This window comes from Leptonychotes weddellii, chromosome 7 (assembly GCF_054177405.1).
Source record: "Leptonychotes weddellii isolate Sample4059 chromosome 7, ASM5417740v2, whole genome shotgun sequence".
Lineage (NCBI taxonomy): Eukaryota > Metazoa > Chordata > Mammalia > Carnivora > Phocidae > Leptonychotes > Leptonychotes weddellii.
This window is the reverse complement of record NC_138375.1, coordinates 125315686-125336198: the sequence shown is the minus strand read 5'-3', so window position 1 is coordinate 125336198 and position 20513 is coordinate 125315686.

The following is a 20513-nucleotide window of genomic DNA, read 5'->3' as shown; positions in this document are numbered from 1 at the left end:
CATGATTCATTGTTCGTGCACAACACCCAGTGCTCCATGCAGAACGTGCCCTCCTCAATACCCACCACCAGGCCAACCCATCCTCCCACCCCCCTCCCCTCTAGAACCCTCAGTTTGCTTTTCAGAGTCCATCTTCTCTCATGGTTCGTCCACCCCTCCGATTTCCCCCGCTTCATTCCTCCCCTCCCGCTACCTTCTTCTTCTTCTTTTTTTTTCTTAACATATCTTGCATTATTTGTCTCAGAGGTACAGATCTGAGACTCAACAGTTCTGAGGTAGATTCTTTCAATATTGACAATAACTTTAAAAGTTACAAAATTAATTTTAAGAAGTTGGCAACATTCAAATAACCAAACAAATTGTAACTTTAGCTCACTTCTTGCAACAAACAAATCATAAAACACAGGCATGTGTGGGGACAGGGAATTGATGGAGATCTTTGTACTTTGCTCTGATTTTCCTGAACGCCTAGGCCACCCAGGTGACCAAAGGAAACATTCTGTTTTAAGCAGGGATCTAGAACTAACACCAGCTAAGTAACCCCTGTCCTGACTTTTCTTCACTCACACAGTGGCTCCTGAATCCCCTCCAGTATTCTCTGTGGCAGGTTTGAAATATCCTGTGATGAAGAACGAAGAAGAAATCACTTTGGTTTATTTAATAAATTATATCACACCTAGAGTTCTATTAAAATTCTGTCAAATAATTTCAAAAGATGCTGAAAATGGCATTCAAATCACTGTCCCATAAAACATCTTAGAAAACATTAAGTCAAAGGAGATCGCTCAATTTAGTAAAAGACCTCTATTTTAAACAAAGAATAGTTATCACTCATACTGGCAAAATCATGTAATCTCAACCAAAATCTCAGTTCCACTTTAATTTGATTTTAATAAAATAATTCTGAAGTTTTTCTGAAAGGATAAAATAGCAAGGAGCTAATACTATGAAAAAAAGAGGAAAAGGGGACTTGTCAGATTCTAAAGCATACAATAAAAATATAATAAAGGGAGCATAACACTAATGTTGGAATTTAACAGAATATTAAAATAGGTACAAATTATATATACATAATTATATATAATTACATGTATGCATATATACATATATACAAAATACATGTATACATATAAACAAAACCAATGGAGAAAAAATTCAAAATTAGTTCTCTCTGGGGAGAAAAATCAGAGTTTAAAAATTCAAAGGTTAAAAACTTCTAGGGGCCCCTGGGTGGCTCAGTTGGTAAAGCGGCTGCCTTCAGCTCAGGTCATGATCCCAGGGTCCTGGGATCGAGCCCCACATCGGGCTCCCTGCTCAGCGGGAAGCCTGCTTCTCCCTCTCCCACTCCCCCTACTTGTGTTCCCTCTCTCGCTGTCTCTCTCTGTCAAATAAATAAATAAAATCTAAAAAAAAAACAAAAAAAAACAAAAAACTTCTAACACTTTCCAAAAACAGTCCAGAAGCATTAAAGAAAAAACAAATTGAGAGCACCCAAACCTAATATAAGGTTTTAATTGGGTTACCAGTTTTGACACAAACAATAGTTATCATTAATTTATCAAATATATTTGTGAACAATTACTTTCAAGTTGAATAGTGACCTTGTTAAGACAAAGGTATGAAACCATGGAGAAATGATTGAAATAACTTAAAGTCAAATAACTATTAATTTAAAAAAGGAATGAAAATGGAAATAAAACAAACAAAAAAACCCAATATGACCAAAGATGAACGTCCTAAATATATTGAGAGCCTCTAGGAACCAACACACGAGTGAACCTTAAAGTATAGACTTACGGTGGTTGTGATGTGCTCATGTAGGTTAATTGATCCCCACTCCGGTGGGGATATGGATAATGGAGGAGGGTATGCATGTGTGGGAATGGAATTTATGGAGAATTTTGTACTTTGCTCTTATTTTGCTGAACGGTTCTAAAATTAAGACAGTCTTTACAATAAAAGAAGTATACTTCAGAAGATAAAATAAGTATCATCTGGACAACATATCAAATATTCAAGACCAAGAGTGATCAAAGAAATGCAATGTAGTGTTAACCACTTGTTCCTTTCTGTGCAATTAAAAATGACATTAATATAATTATGTACATATACACTTATGATACATATACATTTATGTATATATTTTTCAGATTATTGGTGGGGTTGTACAGTGTAAACTTCCATACACTATTATAAGGCACATAAATTGGTATAGCCTTTTTGGATGGCAGCTTGAGATGATGTGTCAATATCCTTGATGTGTCCTGCCAAAAGATAGAGCATTCTATGCTTTCAAATCTCTTACAAAACTAATACGGCATAGAGAAGAACTTATACTTGAGGATATTTTTGGGGGCATTGTTTATAAAAGCAAAATTTAAAACAACCTGTATGTTCAACAATAATAGCATGATAGGATAATGTATGACATTCCTTTTTTTAATTTTTATTTAATTGCAGTCAATATATCGAGTGTATCATTAGTTTCAGAGGTAGAGTTCAGCGATTCATCAGCTGCATATAAAACCCAGGGGTCATTACATCACGTGCCCTCCTTAATGCCCATCACCCAGTTACCCCCATCTCCCCACCCACATCCCCTCCAGAAACCCTCAGTTTTTCCCTAGAGTTAAGAGTCTCTCATGGTTTGTCTCTCTCTCTGATTTCATCTTGTTTGTATGACATATCTGTATGTTTGAATATTTTATTACAAATTAGAAGCTTATTTAAAAACATAATGACACAGAGAAGAACTTGAAGTATTGTTTATGGAACAGAGCAGAAAGCTTATATATACTGCATTCGTTTTTTTATTGCTGGTTATAAATCACCATGCACTTAGCAACTTAACACACAATTATTTTCTCATTTTGGACCCAGCTATACCGGGTCCTCTTTCCTGCATCTCCTAAACCGCTTTCTAGCATTGGCTGGGCTACATTCTTCCCTGGGGCTCAGGGTCCCTTTTCAAGCTCTAAGGTTAGTTTCGGAATTCTGTTTCTTGGAGTTGGAGGACTGAGGTCTCCCGTATTTGCGGTTAATCAGCCAGGGTCTAGTCTAAACAGCTAGCCGCCCCTGCAGCTGTCGCTTGTATGGTGCATGGTCTGCTCACAGTGCCCCTAACATAGCAGCTTGCTGCACTCTGCAAACACGGAGCCCTATTTAATATGACATAATTATGATGGTGACTCTCCATCACCTTTGCCATATAACATAACTAAGAGAGTGACCACCTCATCACCTTTGCCATATTCTCTTGACCAGAAGCAAGTGATGAGGAAGGAGGTTATACAAGGGCATATCTTCTTGGGGTTCATCTTAGAATTCTGCTGAACACATATAGTGCGCTCTTGACTTTTGTAAATAGGATTGTTTGTCATTGTATATGTGTACAAGTAGGGTTCGAGACAAAAAGGAGCATGAATGTGGACTGAGTACATCAGATAATTTGTTTTTATGATGGTTCCTTAAACTCTGATTTAGCACCAATAGTCCCCTGACTGATAGTAATGAATCTGTTCAACTCTTCTTCAAGTTAAATACGCGAATACTTGGTATTCTCCTCTTTACTGAAGGTCATTATGTTTTATAGTACCAATTATCTTTATTTGCTTTGCGTGTGTGTGTATATGATTATTAAAATTAAATGTATTAATATATAAACATAAGAATAATAAAATTATATATACATACATATATGTATATGTATTTATTCATGTACATAGAAACAGCTTCATCTCACTTTTAAAGGGGGAACAGAAACAAATATTTCATAGTTACAGAAATGCAAATTAGAGCTGTTGATGTATTTTAAATATTTTAAATTATTAAATATATTTTATTAGAGTATACTAATATCATAATGCAAGTGAAATTTTGCATTACATTATATCCCAGTGTTTCTAAATCTTGATGTCCATCATTGTCACCAAAAAAAATTGGTGAAATTCTAGTTCTGGTTTCACTTTTTTTTTTTTTAACCTAGTTTTAGGGGCACAGTACATTGAACTTGTTCTGTTTTGTTTTTATCCATAAGGATTCTTTTTAACATTTTAAGCTGGAGGTACTTATTTAATACTGAATGGTCGCCCCAGGTAAGCAGTTGGATGTTTGAGTGTGGAGTTGGCCTGCAGGAGGTACATAAATCCAGTCCACTGAAGGAGAGCATGTGAGTAGAGCAATTTCAGTGGAATGATGAAGATTTAAGTCACATGGGATCACGGCATCAGCGAGACATGATGAATTGGAGGAATTTGCCGGAAAGAGATGTGAGGGAAAGAGGGGCCATATAGAAGAAGTTAATAGGGTAGAGAGATAAATAACTGAAAAAAAAAAATTTGAAAAGGGAAAAAAATGAGATTCATGTCTAGAATAGAAGGAAAAATTGATAGAGAAATATATTTGGTCTTGGAACAACAAGGGAATTCCTCTCTGATAGCTTTAGTACCTCAGTAAATCATAAAGTAAGTCATTCCATTTCTCTGTACTTTTTAAAATAGTAATGTTGCTAAGAATTGTCAATAATATGTCTCAGGATCTCATGAGGGTTGAAAACTAAGTAATGTTTTCTAATACTAACCACATATTAAGCAACTTTTGGGTATAGTGCATTTTGAGAAAGATATTTTTTTTCCTTGACTCGCATCCTGTGTCCTGAGCAATTGAAATATTTTAGAAATTTTACTATTTTACTTTTTTTTTTTTTTTTTACATATGTTAATACATTTGCCTTGGAAAAGAAAACTAAAAGACATTTTAAACCTAGGCCTAAAATATTTATTTGAGTCTTGTTTCTGGGAAAAGTGTTATTTAGGCAATATATTCTGCCTAAATGTGCTTTGCTGAAATGTCAGTGGTCATGCACATCTAAGGATAGAAGTTGGCCACATACATAATTTAATAAGGTCAAACTTTGCTCACACTATCATCTTCACGTCTCTAGACAATTTGTTGAAAACCTCACATTTCTCCTTTTTTTATGTTAGCACTTTCAGAGGTATCAGTAAGTGAAAATACTCAGTGGATGGAGTAACACACAGACAGGGTTATTATCATTTGTTTTCATTTTAGCACATAATACTTCATCCAGTGAAGTCTTCCTAAGAATCCAAAGGAGGTGAAGTAGGACAGGTGTAATTTGAGACCGAATGAATGTAGAAACCAGGAGAGGCTTTGGTGAATCACTGAGTCAATTACTGGTTGGGGAACACAGGCTTTTAGGAAAGATGCCCAGGAATCTTGAACTTTCAAGAACAATTTGAGATAGACAATAAGTGTTTCAATGAAACAAGAGAAAGAATAATTCATGAGTTTCTAAATATTAAACTTACTCTACAAGTTAAGTTGTATTACATCTATCAGTATATGGTATATAAAACATTGGCTGACCCCAGCCTACTTCAACAGAACCTCCTGCTCCTCTTTCTTCCTCGCTTTGTGTAGGCATCTGTGCCTTTGTTCTGTTCCTCTGCTGCTCCACACTCTCTACAGCCTATCCCTTCATATATACTGGTATCTCCGTCACTCTTGATCTGTGTCACTCTTACTCACTCTTGAAGTCTCTCATCAGAGTGTCTTCCAAAGAGAAACCATCCTGACCCATATCTAAATTCATTCTCTCATGCTTCTCTCTGATTGCATGTTTTTGTTTTTCTTTCCGAGTATTTTAACAATTTTTAATTACATATGTATATTTTAAATTTTATTTTGTTAGTCACCATACAATACATCATCAGTTTTTTTTTGTTTTGTTTTATTTTTTTTTAAAGATTTTATTTATTTATTTGACAGAGACAAAGTGAGAGAAGGAACACAAGCAGGGGGACTCAGAGAGGGAGAAGCAGGCTTCCCACTGAGCAGGGAGCCCGACATGGGGCTCGATCCCAGGACCCTGGGATCATGACCTGAGCCGAAGGCAGATGCTTAACGACTGAGCCACCCAGGTGCCCCACATCATCAGTTTTTGATGTAGTGATTTCTTCCACTAAGATTTATCTTCCTTATTAAACTATAAGTGGTATTTGCTGAATTCATCATTGTATGCTCAGTGCTTAGCTGATTAAATTAGCACTTAACCTTTATTGAATGAACTAATTAATATATTTAGAAGAACATCTTAGGTAAAACATTTTAATAAGAAATAGGTACATATAACTCCAGTATTTCCACTCCACCCCTGTAACGAAGTTTGGAGAAAAGGTGAAGAAGGTGGCCTGATGCTGACAAGACCAGATTTTTGTCTCTGAAGCCATCTCTGATTATAAAAGTGACTGATCAGATGTAACATGAAATTTACAATAGATAATTTTGCCTTCACATTTTCCACAGTAATTATTAGACTGGTATTTTAAGTTCATCATAAAAAATAGTGACATGTAATGTAATGCATACAGAAATATGTCCCCAAACATACAGTTAGAACTTCTGAAGAAATACATGGACAGTCTGATTCCCTATAAATAGCCCAAGGCAAATCCATCTTTATCAAATGTGAAGAAAAGGACTTCTTTACAGACGACTTGGTCTTGACTTTGTCCAAAAGTCCAATTTCTTTAAATTGGCTTCTTGGTTGAAAAACACAAACCAGGCCAGAATAAGACATTGACTATGCAAAATATCTTTAAAATAAAGAAGGCAAGTTTGAAAAATTTTGAAGGGATTCCTGTGCTAACCTTCAGTAGTCTTTTCTCTCTGAAATTCTAAGATAGTTATTGTCTATATGATTTATAGAAGGACAACTATATATTGCCAGGCTTTGTAATTATTTGTATCCTAGGCCATTAAACAGAATTTTTTTAAGTGCCAACTTTTTTTTTTTTTAAATGAAGGCAGTTCATCTTTGTCATGTAAAAGGCATTGATAGAAATGTAGATGTAAGGCAAAGTTTACTGTGGAATGCTTAAAGTTAGTGCCCATATGAAATCCCACCTCCCCAGCTTTCTGTATAGCATAATGAGGTATGCAGATGTGAGCACCATGTGACTATGGAAAGTGTTCCAGTAAAGAGGTCTCCTGTATATATTTACAGGAGAACCAGGAGGGAGCCATGTAACAATGAGTGTTTCCTTTGCTGGGAACATAGCTTCATTTAAAAGGGGGAGCAATAGACCTAAGGAAGAGGAATTTGATTACAACATGTCATTAAAAAAAAAAAACAGATTTATTTACTTTAGAGAGGGAGAGTGCAGGGGACTGGGAGGGACCGAGGAGGAGGGAGAGAGAAGCTTAAGCAGACTCTGCACTGAACTCAGAGCCCCATCCAGGTTTCGATCTCAGGACCCTGAGAGCATGATCTCAGCCAAAACCAAGAGTTGGGTGCTTAACCAACTGCACCACTCGGGTACCCCTAAAACACATTTTTTATCAGCTAGAGACTCTTGTTCTTTGTTGAGCTGGCCCAGTTATGCCAAAGGAATAAACAGTAAGGAAAAGGTTAGTACCATCCAGGAAAGAAAAGCATTGTGTCTCCTTGATGTTCATATGAAAACAAAACATGATGAAGTGCACTGAGACACGAATAATGACAAAATGATGTAGTATCACTAAAATCCATCTCTCACCTCCTAACCAAAATGATTAAAAATAATAGTGAACAAATAATTCACAAGTAACAACATAAAACCATTTTTAAAAGGCACACAATCTTGGGGCACCTGGGTGGCTCAGTTGGTTAAGCGACTGCCTTTGACTCAGGTCATGATCCCAGAGTCCTGGGATCGAGTCCCACATCGGGCTCCCAGCTCAGCAGGAAGTCGTCTTCTCCCTCTGACCCTCTCCCCTCTCATGCTGTTTCTCTTTCTCTCTCTCAAACAAATAAATAAAATCTTAAAAAAAAATAAAAATAAAAAATAAAAGGTACACAATCTTAAAAAGTGAACATCTCTGTTACAAGAGGTTGTAACAGATGATCCTATCGTGCATTGACAAAGAAGTACAGGAGTGGGAGAGAAGAAGGTGAGGGGAGACAAAGCCTGCTGAACTCAGCTGTTGAAGGAGAAGCAGCTTGCATTTTGGGCCAATGTGTAACTTAACACTTGGAGGATTAGCATATACTACGTGACCTTGGAAGGCAGTGTTATACCCAGTAACATATGTGTGCACATGCATACACATGCACACTTTTCATTTAATGTGTTTCTAAATTTGCCTTGCACATCTCATTATTTATACCCTTAATATGGGCAAGTTTATTCATTTCTTTCTATTTTTTAGAGAGTGGGGAGAGAGAAAGAAAGAGGGGGAAGAGGAGGAGGGAGAGAGAGAGAATTTTTTTTTTTTTTGATTTTTTATTTATTTGCGAGAGAGAGAATGAGAGACAGCACGAGAGGGAGGAGGGTCAGAGGGAGAAGCAGACTCCCTGCTGAGCAGGGAGCCCGATGCGGGACTCGATCCCGGGACTCCAGGATCATGACCTGAGCCGAAGGCAGTCGCTTAACCAACTGAGCCACCCAGGCGCCCCGAGAGAGAGAATCTTAAGCAGGCTCCATGCCCAGTGCAGTGCCTGATGCCAGGCTTGACCTCAAAACCTTGAGATCATGACCTGAGCTGAAATCAAGAATTGGATGCTTAACTGACTGAGCCACCCAAGTGCCCCAGCTCCATTCATTTCTATGTGTTCTGATATCATCTGGGGAAATCCTCCTTGATGTTTTCCCAGCTAAGGCTTTTATGGCATCCCCATTCAGACCATACTGTACAGTTACTACAATATTATTCATTCTATTCCCTGTCCTGTACATTTTATCCCCATGACTTATAACTGTAAGTGTGTAACTCTTAATCCCCCTCACCAATATCTGTCTTCCTCTAACCCTCCGTCTTCTGCCAAACAGTAGTTTGTTTTCTGTAGTTATGAGTCTGTTCTGTTTGTTCATTTGTTATGATTTTAGATCACACATGTAAGTAAAGCATATGGTATTTGTCTTTGACTTCATTTAGCATGATACTCTCTATTTCCATCCATTTTGTCACACATGGTGTTGCAGGATTTTGTGTCCCCTTAGTGCCCTCGGTTCCTGGTTACGCCACTTTGAAGAATGAAGAGGTAGACCAGATGAAGAGTGGTGGGCAGCAAAGCAAAGTTTATTGAGCAAGAGTACAAAGCTCCCAGAGAGGGAGGGGGATCTGAGTGGGTTGCCCTCAGAATTTCTAAGTTTAGGGGTTTTAATGAGCTCTTTTGTGGAACCTTCTTAAGCAATCAGGGTGTGCTGAGTTGTGCCAATCAGGGCTTTGGTCACCTATTTGTCTACCTATTAGGTTAATGTCCACGTGCTGATGGTCCTTTTTTTGCTGACATGGCGGGGAGGGGTGCTTAGGTCTTAACTGCCCCTTGTCCGTGATGGTGGTAAATGCTTTTGTGGTTAATTTTCTTATTTTAGGACATTTTGCAGAAGTCATTTCTGCAAAGGCTGCAAAGCAGAGTGTCCGTGCAGCCCTGTCTCAGCTGCGTCTGTATTTCCTTGCTGCGAACCCTAGCCCTGACTACCAACTGTCCAACTAACTCCTAACAATGGCAGGATTTTATTCCTTTTTTTTTTTTTTTAATAGCTGAGTAATATCCATTTGTGTGTGTGCGTGTGTGTGTATCGTGTTCTTTATCCATTCATCTCTTAGTGGACACTTAGGTTGCTCACATATCTTACTATTATAAACAATGTTGCAACAAATATGGGGGTGCATATGTTTCTTTGAATTGGTTTTTTCATTGTCTTCACATAAATACCTAGAAGTGGAATTGATGAATCGTGTGGTATTTCTGTTTTTCGTTTTTTGAGGAAGCACTGTTTTACATAGTGGCTATACCAATTTCCATTCCCATGAAGAGTATGCAGGGGCTCCCTTTACTAACTAATCTGACTGCTGTGAGGTGATATCTCATTGTGGTTTGGATTTGCATTTCCCCGGTGACTAGTGATTTTGAGGTGCTTTTCATGTACCTGTCGGCTCTCTTGTGTCTTCTTTAGAGAAGTGTCTATTCAAGTCTTCTGCCCATTTTTAATCCTTTTTAAAAAATAAGTTGTGTAATATCTGTATATTTTGGATATTAACCCCTTATCAACCATATATTATTTCCAAACATCTTCTTGCATTTAGTGAGTTGCTTTTTTGTTTGGCTGATAAGATTTTTATCTTTCATTTTGTTAATGTAATATATCCTGGTGATGGATTTGCTGATGTTGACCCATCCTTTCATCTCAGGAATGATTCCCACTTGATTGTGTTGTATGAGTCTTTCATTGTATTTTTTTAAATTTTTAAATTTAAATTCCACTTAGTTAATGTGCAGTGTAATATTAGTTTCAGGTGTACAGTTTAGTGATTCATCGTTTCCATACATCACCCAGTGCTCCCACAACACGTGCTCTCGTCTTGCTATTAATTTATTGAGGATTTTTACATCTATGTTCATCAAGGATACTGGCCTGTAATTTTCTTTCTTTTTGGTGTCTGGTTTTGGTATCAGGGTAATGCTGATCTTGTAAAAGGATTTTGGAATCATTATTTCCTGTTCAATTTTTTAAAAAATAATTTGAGAAGTATAAGTAGTAACTCTTCTTTAGATACTTGGTAAAATTTACCTATGAAGAAGCCTACTGCTCGTGGACGTTTGTTTTTTGAGTTTCAAAATTGCTGATTCAATTTTCATTACTTGGAATCAGTCTATTCAGATTTTGTATTTCTTCCTGATTCAGTCTTGGAAGGCTGTGTTTCTAGGAATTCATCCATTTCTAGGTTGTTCATTTTGTTACCGTGTAATTGTTTATAGTGGTCTCTTATGATCCTTTGTATTTCTCTGGTGTCAGTTGTTACTTTTTTAATTTCTCATTTTATTTATTTGGGCCTCTTTTTTCTTGGTGACTCTCCCTGGAGATTTATCACTGTGGATTTTCAAAGAACCACCTTTTAGTTTCATTGATCTTCTGTCTTGTGTTTTTAGTCTCTATTTCCTATTTCTGCTCTCATCTTTATCATTTGCTTTCTTCTAATTAGTGATTGTTGTTGTTGTTGTTGTTGGTCTTTCTCTAGTTCCTTTAGATGTAAGGTTAGATTGTTTGAGGTTTTTCTGGTTTCTTGAGGTAGCCCTGTGTCATTATAACTTTGCTCTTGTAACTGCTTTTGCTACATCCCATAAGTTTTAGGAAAGTTGTGTGTTCATATTTGTGTCAAAGTATTTTTTGATTTGCTCTTCAAATAAGTTTGTTTCTTTTTCTCCCTCTTCTCCTTCTAGAACTCTGATCATGTAAAAGTTAGTATACTTGATGTTGTTTGAGAGGTCTCTTAAACTATTCTCACCTTTTTATTATTTATTTTTTTTCCTGATTTACTCTGTCTTCCATATTGCTAATCCATGCTGCTATGTCATAATCTGCTCTTGATCCCCTTAGTGTAATTTATTTCATTTTTTTGTATTCTTCAGCTCTGTTGCTTCTCTATTATATTTTCTGTCTCTTTTTTGAAGTTCTCTCTGAGTTCATCTGTTTTTCCCTCAAGACTGGTGAACATCTTTATGACCATTACTTTGAACTCTTTATCAGATAGATTACTTATCTCTATTTCATTAGATATTTTTTTCTGTGGTTTTGTCTCTTTCATTTGCAACATATTCCTGTCTTACCTTTTAGTTTGATTTTCAGTGTTTGTTTCTATGAATTAGGAGGAACAGCTCCCTATCACAGTCTTGAAGGAATGACCTTCTGTAAGAGTGTCACCTGTGTAGACCGTGTGTGCCCAGTGGCTTTGGTTACCTGGCTAGATCTGGAGTAGGCACAGGCTGTGGGATGCTGGGCTGTGTCATGTGTCTAGCTTGGCAAAATATGTAGAGCTGGAGTAGGCATATGAGGGAGGTTCCCTGGGGCATACCATGCTGGGGTTGCCTCAGGAGGGCTAGAGCTACAGTGGGTACAGGTCAGGTCCATCCCTGCATATGCCATGCCCAGGCCACCTTGGCAGGACAGCTGGGATATATAAATGCTTCACATTTATTACATAACAAATAATTCCAGGATGACCATTTGTATAACTACAGATCTCCCTTGTATTCCTACTTATTTTCTCAGGCTGTGTTGAACTTAAGGAAGTTGAATAGTTTCTTAGGATTTTATGAACCTTTTGAGGTTTTGTAGATATAATGGCAAAATACTCTTCATAAGGTTTTAATAACTTTATAAAGATTTAAACTAATAGGAATGAAAATGGATTTTTCTATATCCGTGTCTTGAATTTGTATGGAAGGTCTTGAATGGTCTGAAAGGCATAGATTACTTGCTTCTCTGTGACCTTTTTTCATTTTCGAGATCAGCCGCCTCTTACAATATAGATAATGCTATTCCATCCCATTCACCTTCATCACACTTTTAAGCAGAAATAAAGTTGTTAAAATATCATTGAAGCAAAGAGGGTCATTGGTGGTGAAAAGCTGTTAGTTATTTAAGTTATTTTAGTGTCAGCAAGTTGTCCTTCGAGAGTATTTCCATCCTAAAATTTCTATTCGCATTGGTGTGGAAGGCACAGGAAGATGCCTTAGTCCTTATCATGTACAAGTTTTATCATCTTGAGCAAGGCCCTTTAAAAAAAAAAAAAAAACCTTTCTCTCAGTTTCCTTTTTCTTCTGTAATGCTTGATCACATACTGTGAAAATCACCTAATCTAGTTAGGATAAAGGAAAAGAAGTGAGGGAAGAAAGGGCAGAAAGAAGAGAGAGAATAAGAAAGGAAGGAAGAAAGGAAAGAAGAAAGGAAGGAGGGCAGAGACTGAAAGAGCGAGATTAGCAAGAATGTTAAGAATATTGAGGCAAAATCTCTTTATTTTCTTCATGGTTGTTGTCTCCATATGCAGTGGAGATCCTCCTGGTCAGTGCTGTCTCACTGAGGAGACACCAAAAAAGAACGCCCAACAGAACATAAAGGGTAGCCTCTGTTTATTCTTGCAAAGTCTGAAGAAAACCGAAGATATATTGCCATCTATTCTTATAACGTTTTCATGTCTCTACTTATATTTAGAAATGTATATAATTAAGTTCACCATTAAAAAAGTAAGCTGTAGGGGCTCCTGGGTGGCTCAGTTGGTTAGGCATCTGCCTTCGGCTCAGGTCATGATCCTGGGGTCCCAGGTTCGAGCCCCGCATCAGATTCCCTACTCAGCGGGGAGTCTGCTTCTCCCTCTCTGACTCCCCTGCTCCTGCTCTTTCACTCTCTCTGTCAAATAAAATCTTTAAAAAATGTAAACTGGGGACGCCTGGGTGGCTCAGTCGGTTAAGCGTCTGCCTTCAGCTCAGGTCATGATCCCAGGGTCCTGGGATCGAGTCCCGCATCGGGCTCCCTGCTCCGCGGGGAGCCTGCTTCTCCCTCTGCCTCTGTCTCTCTCTCTGTCTCTCATGAATAAATAAAAAAAATAAATAAAAAATGTAAACTGTATCACATACAGACTTGTAAAAGGAAACAATTTTAAATGATATAATATTGGGTTACTCATCAGTCACTCATTTTTGAACAATTGCTTCTTTTATTACACTTTATTAGGGCCACCTCATGAAGATTTTAGTTGTTTGTGATAATATACAATGGGTTAACAGGAGTTGTTAAATTATTTTCTATCTTCTGTAAAGTTCAATGAATCTATATCTCCTAGCTTTAAGTTGTATTCTTTTTCTCTCTGGTCTTCACACATGGACTTAAGCCAGTTTGATGCTTACTCAGTGTAATAAAGTAGCTCTTCTGGAAGGTCACATTTGCCTTTTTTACAATAACTTTCCAAGTTGAAAGCTCTAGAAGCAGCTTATAAAGCAATTTCCCTTGGTCAACAGAGTTATTTTTTTTTAACATATAAAATGGCCTCTGGGACCCTAAAACTATTTAATCATTGGAAGAAATTAGCTAGAAAATGTAGACAAATACCCAGTTTGTCTTTTTATTGTGTGGAATTTTCTGAATGAATTAATTGGTCAGTCAGTTGTTAAGTTTGATTTCATAGGACCAATCTAGCAATAGTTTATAATCAGGGAATTGCAAAAGAGTTCAAATACATGGTTCATCAAATCTCTGTCATTTTAGCACTTCTTGAGAAATCCTTCACTGGGTCAGTGAACAGGCTTTTGGATCCCTATGCCTGAAAACTAACTTGAGCTACTTAGTAAAGCAAAGTTAGGGCTATAATGACTCACATGACCCAGGAAGTAGAGAATTTAACCTGGCTAAAAGCATGACAGATTTAAGGTACTCATAGCCCAATTTCAAAAAATCGCTCTCAGCGTTCATCTGTGTAGAGAGAGCTTTTTACATATGGCTAGAGAAAATGGTCATCAGCCAGTTTAAAAATAAATGGTCCTTACAGTTCATGGGTTAAGAGGGTGGGCTTCTTTGATTTTTTTTTTTTTCCTTGATCTCATGACCCTCTCAACCATACCTTTAGTAGAGATAGGGAGCTGGGTGGGATATCATGTTGGACATGCCATCTTGAAGATATGGTGCTAGGGAGGGGTGGTTTCCAGAGTAAATGTGTTAATGTTATTAGATTATAAGGGAAGATTTGCTGGAAAAACCGAACAATAGATACCTTAGCAACTCTGATATTTGGTACTACATCTGAAAGCTTGAACTGGTGTAACATCTTTACTTAATAGCCCTTTTTCTTGAAACCAAAAAAAGTTACAGGGATGTTTTCTCCTTAAAATTGGAGTGACTGAACAGTTAACATTGTGCTAATGAAGCTGAAAGGAAAGCAATTAAAAATCCAAAGGTCTGAGAAATGACATCCATTATACCTTCATTATACTGCTATTAACTGAGGGAGTTTATTATGTCACACAGTAGATGTTTGAGATGATCACTTTGGAAAAGCTAAAATTGCCTTATTTACATGTATTTATTTTCTTATATTTACCATAGATCCGTTACTTTAATTTTTATAAAATATGTTAGTCACAAGCTGTATTTAATTTTGTTACAGATTTCCAACCATATCTCATATAAAGAAATTACAGATGTAAACACTCAAAAATTAGCTTTACATCGCTAGCAATATGTATAGCTGGATCTGTAAGTTGTACCCTTTTTTCACACTTAAATGTAATGTGATCACTGCTCTAACTTTTCCTTAGCCTAGTTGACCTGGAATTAAAGAATGTGGACCCTATTAAAGAGGACCATATTAAACATCAATACATACCTTCCAAAAAAAAATGGGATTACTTAAAAGCAACACCTTAGGAAAACAAGTACATCTCAGTGAGAACACTACCTATGAAGCCACATGGTGTCAGATTTTGAACTCCAGAAATGGTTGGGAGTGAAAATGGTATAGTTGATTTTTTAGTATACTGAAACAAATATTGAAACAGACTATTTGTAAAACTAGAAGTTGTAAGGCGAATTGGAAAATATTTCTGCTGCATTTACCTCTACTTTAAGGAAAGAGCACATTCATAGGTCACCTATCCAATTTAGATTTCTACTTTCTTGGTCATCTTATCTTTAGATCCCAAACTCTTCTCCTGGGCTAGCTTCTTTCCCTCCAGGCTTCAACTCTTCTCTGAGGTTGGCATCATGGTCCCCAACCATTTAAGAAAGAAAGAAAGAAAAAAACTTTTTTGAAAAGAAGATGCCTCATCAGTCTTAGAGAATTTATTTTACCTTGATAATTTCATACTGTTGGCTCTTAGAACTACAGTACAATTGCTTCTGCCTGCCCAGGGGCACTGGAATGCAGAAATGAAGGATATTAGCTTTGGAGTCACACACATTTGAATATTTACCAGTGTTTTGATACTGAGTAAATTAAGTTTCTGATACTTACTTTCTTCATGTGTGAATAAATGCAGTATTAATATAATTACAACCTCATAGATATGTAAACACTCAATAATTAGTTGCTTTACATTAATAGCTATAAAAGCATTTTGCTTCTGCACATCAGGAATGCCTAAATTTCAGGGACACAAGTAGTAGATGCATAATATGATAATCTTCAGCCCTACTGCTTAATGTTCTCAGATTAAGATGCTTTCTTTTTTTTTTTTTAATTTTTTTTTAATTTTTTTTAATTTTTTTTTTTTTAATTTTTTTTAATTTTTTTAATTTTTTATTTTATTTATTTATTTTTTTTAAGATGCTTTCTTAAGCAAAAGCATTATCCAGGGCACCAAACAATAATCTAAAAGTATGCCCTATCCCAACTTCTTTTAGTATAGTACCAAGCATGTGTAAGACATGAAATATCCTTTCCATTTCAATTTTCTATCATGATTTATTTAATAGAACTCAACTTCTCCATTAATAATCAGGGCCTATACTTGCAAGGAACCCAGCGTAATCACTTCCTATAACTTCCAGCTTGTATCTAACACCATATTGCCGTCGAGTACCAACTATAAAGAGACCTATGACCCACGGTTATAATGCAGCTGTACCACATTTTGTATTGCTCGATTTCCTCAGGAGAATCTTCCCTGACCAGCTTTCTCCTTTACCTCACCCATCCAGGCAAACTCAAGTATGGGCCATATCTATACATTATGTCGAGTCTTTTAATATCTGGCTATTTTTACTGAAGCCTAGTTTTTGTGTCCACTTTGGATTCTCTGGGGTGGGCCTTCTAACTTGCTTTAGGATAAAGACATTTGCCTTGGTCAGATTATCCCCACACCTTTTCCAAAATTGATACTACACAACAAGGATAGAAAATACATATAACCTACCTCGACAAAGGAACTAGATGATAAACTATAAACCTCAGCTTCTAAGTTTAAGTGGAAAAATGAAAACCTGGGATCAGCAGAATTAGGGTCACTTCCTCCAGAGGGCTGTGAGTCCAATGGTAGAGGCACAGAAGAATAGGGAACAGGAACAGAAGAAGCCAGACAACTTCTGAGAAGGTTTACTTCCTGAAGAAGGTAGGTCTAGTCAACATCAGAACTCCCGTGCCCATCTCCAAGAAGGCACAGTTCTGAGCCATCACAGTGGACAAATGAAAAGGAAAATGTGTGGCACAGTGGGTTTCCTTGGGAGAAGCAGCAGATATTAAAGGAATGGAACAAACCAGCTAAGGTTGAGGACTCTTTGAAAATACAGTAGGGAAAACCAACAATAACAACAGCATTTAACTATTGGAACTGTCAGCTTCTGAAGGAACCCATAGGAGACAAGTACTCTACAAGGAGCAGAAGCAACAGTCACAGAAATGTTGGCATTGTAGACATGAATTTTTTTTTTATTCACATATAATGTATTATTTGTTTCAGGGGTACAGGTCTGTGATTCATCAGTCTTACGCAATTCACAGTGCTCACCATAGCACATAGCCTCCCCAATGTTCATCACCCAGACACCCTATCCCTCCCACCCTCTTCCACTCCAGCAAACCTCAGTTTGTTTGTTTCCTGAGATTAAGAGTCTCTTATGGATTGTCTCCCTCACTGGTTTTATCTTGTTTCATTTTTCCCTCCCTTCCCCTGTGATCCTCTGTCTTGTTTCTCAAATTCCTCCTATCAGTGAGATCAAATGATATTTGTCTTTCTCTGATTGACTTATTTCACTTAGCATAATACCCTCTAGTTCCATCCATGTCATTGCAAATGGCAAGATTTCATTTTTTGATGGCTGCATAATATTTCATCGTGTGTGTGTATGTGTAGATATATATCTCATCTTCTTTATCCATCTGTTGATGGACAGCTTGGCTCTTTCCATAGTTTGGCTACTGTGGACATTGCTGCTATAAACTTTGGGGTGCATGTACCCCTTCGGATCACTACATTTGTATCTTTGGGGTAAATACCCAGTAGTGCAATTGCTGGGTTGTAGGTTAGCTCAATCTTCAACTTTTTGAGGAACCTCCATACTGTTTTCCAGAGTGGCTGTACCAGCTTGCATTCCCACCAATAGTGAAGGAGGGCTCCCCTTTCTCCGCATCCTCACCAACATCTGTTGTTTCCTGACTTGTTAATTTTAGCCATTCTGACTGGTGTGAAGTGGTATCTCGTTGAGGTTTTGATTTGGATTTCCCTGATGCTGAGTGATGTTGAGCACTTTTTCATGTGTCTGTTGGCCATTTGGATGTCTTCTTTGGAAAAATGACTGTTCATGTCTTCTGCCCATTTCTTGACTGGATTCTTTGTTATCTAGGTGTTGAGATTGATAAGTTCTTTATAGATTTTGGATACTAGCCCTTTATCGGATACATCATGTGCAAATATCTTCTCCCATTCTGTCGGTTGTCTTTTGGTTTTGTTGACTGTTTCCTTTGCTTTGCAAAAGCTTTTTCTCTTGATGAAGTCCCAGTAGTTCATTTTTGCCCTTGCTTCCCTTGCCTTTGGCGATGTTTCTAGGAAGAAGTTGCTGTGGCTGAGGTCAAAGAGGTTGCTGCCTGTGTTCTAAACTCAAGGATTTTGATGGATTCCAGTCTCACACTGAGGTCTTTCATCCAATTTGAGTCTATTTTTGTATGTGGTGTAAGGAAATGGTCCAGTTTCATTCTTCTGCATGGGGCTGTCCAATTTTCCCAACACCATTTGTTGAAGAGACTTTTTTCCATTGGACATTCTTTCCTGCTTTGTCAAAGATGAGTTGACCACAGAGTTGAGGGTCCATTTCTGGGCTCTCTATTCTGTTCCACTGATCGATGTGTCTGTTTTTGTGCCAGTACCATACTGTCTTGATGATTACAGCTTTGTAATAGAGCATGAAGTCTAGAATTGTGATGCCACCAGCTTTGCTTTTCTTTTTCAACATTCCTTTGGCTATTCGGGGTCTTTTCGGGATCTATATAAATTTTAGAATTATTTGTTCCATTTCTTGAAAAAAGTGGATGGTATTTTGATAGGGATTGCACTGAATGTGTAGATTGTTCTAGGTAGCATAGACATTTTCACAGTATTTGTTCTTCCAATTCATGAGCATGGAACGTTTTTCCATTTCTTTGTGTCTTCCTCGAATTCTTTCATGAATATTCTATAGTTGTCTGAGTGCAGATTCTTTGCCTCTTTGGTTAGATTTATTCCTAGGTATCTTATGGTTTTGGGTGCAATTGTAAATGGAATCAATTCCTTAATTGCTCTTTCTTTTGTTTTGTTGTTGGTGTATAGAAATGCAACTGATTTCTGTGCATTGATTTTATATCCTGCCACTTTACTAAATTCCTATATGAGTTCTAGTAGTTTTGTGGTGGAGTCTTTTGTTTTTCCACATAAAGTTTCATACCATCTGCAAAGAGTGAGAGTTTGACTACTTCTTTGCTGATTCGGATGTCTTTTATTTCTTTTTGTTGTCTGATTGCTGAGGCCAGGACTTCTAATACTATGTTGAATAGCAGTGGTGATAATCGACATCCCTGCTGCATTTCTGACCTTAGGGGGAAAACTCTCAGTTTTTCCCCATTGAGAATGATATTCGCTGTGGGTTTTTCATAGATGGCTTTTATGATATTGAGGTATGTACCCTCTATCCATACACTCTGAAGAGTTTTAATCAAGAAAGGATGCTGTACTTTGTCAAATGCTTTTCCTGCATCTATTTAGAGGATCATATGGTGCTTGTTCTTTCTTTTATTAATGTATTGTATCACATTGATCTGCAGATGTTGAACCAACCCTGCAGCCCAGGAATAAATCCCACTTGGTCGTGGTGAATAATCCTTTTAATGTGATGTTGGATCCTATTGGCTAGTATTTTGGTGAGAATTTTTGCACCCATGTTCATCAGGGATATTGGTCTGTAATTCTCCTTTTTGATGGGGTCTTTGTCTGGTTTGGGGATCAAGATAATGCCTCATAAAATGAGTTTGGAAGTTTTCCTTCCATTTCTATTTTTTGGAACAGTTTCAAAAGAATAGGTATTAATTCTTCTTGAAATGTTTGGTAGAATTCCCCTGGGAAGCCATCTGGCCCTGGGCTCTTATTTGTCGGGAAATTTTTTATTACTGCTTCAATTTTCTTAGTGGTTATGGATCTGTTCAAGTTTTCTATTTCTTCCTGGTTCAGTTTTGGTGGTTTATACATTTCTAGGAATCCCTTTCTTCCAGATTGTCTAATTTGCTGGCATATAGTTGCTCATAATATGTTCTTATAATTGTTTGTATTTCTATGGTGTTGGTTGTGATCTCTCCTCTTTCATTCATGATTTTATTTATTTGGGTCATTTCTCTTTTCTTTTTGATAAGTCTGGACAGGGATTTATCAATCTTATTAATTCTTTCAGAACCAGCTCCTGTTCTGTTCTTTTGGTTTCTATTTCATTGATTTCTGCTCTGATCTTTATTATTTCTCTTCTCCTACTGGTTTAGGATTTATTTGCTGTTCTTTCTCCAGCTTCTTTAGGTGGAGGGTTTGGCTGTGTATTTGAGACCTTTCTTGTTTCTTGAGAAAGGCTTGCATTGCTATATACTTTCCTCTTAGGACTGCCTTTGAACAGTTGTTTTTTCATTTTCATTTGTTTCCATGAATTTTTTTTAACTCTTCTTTAATTTCCTGGTTGACCCATTCATTCTTCAGTAGGATGCTCTTTAGCCTCCATGTATTTGAGTTC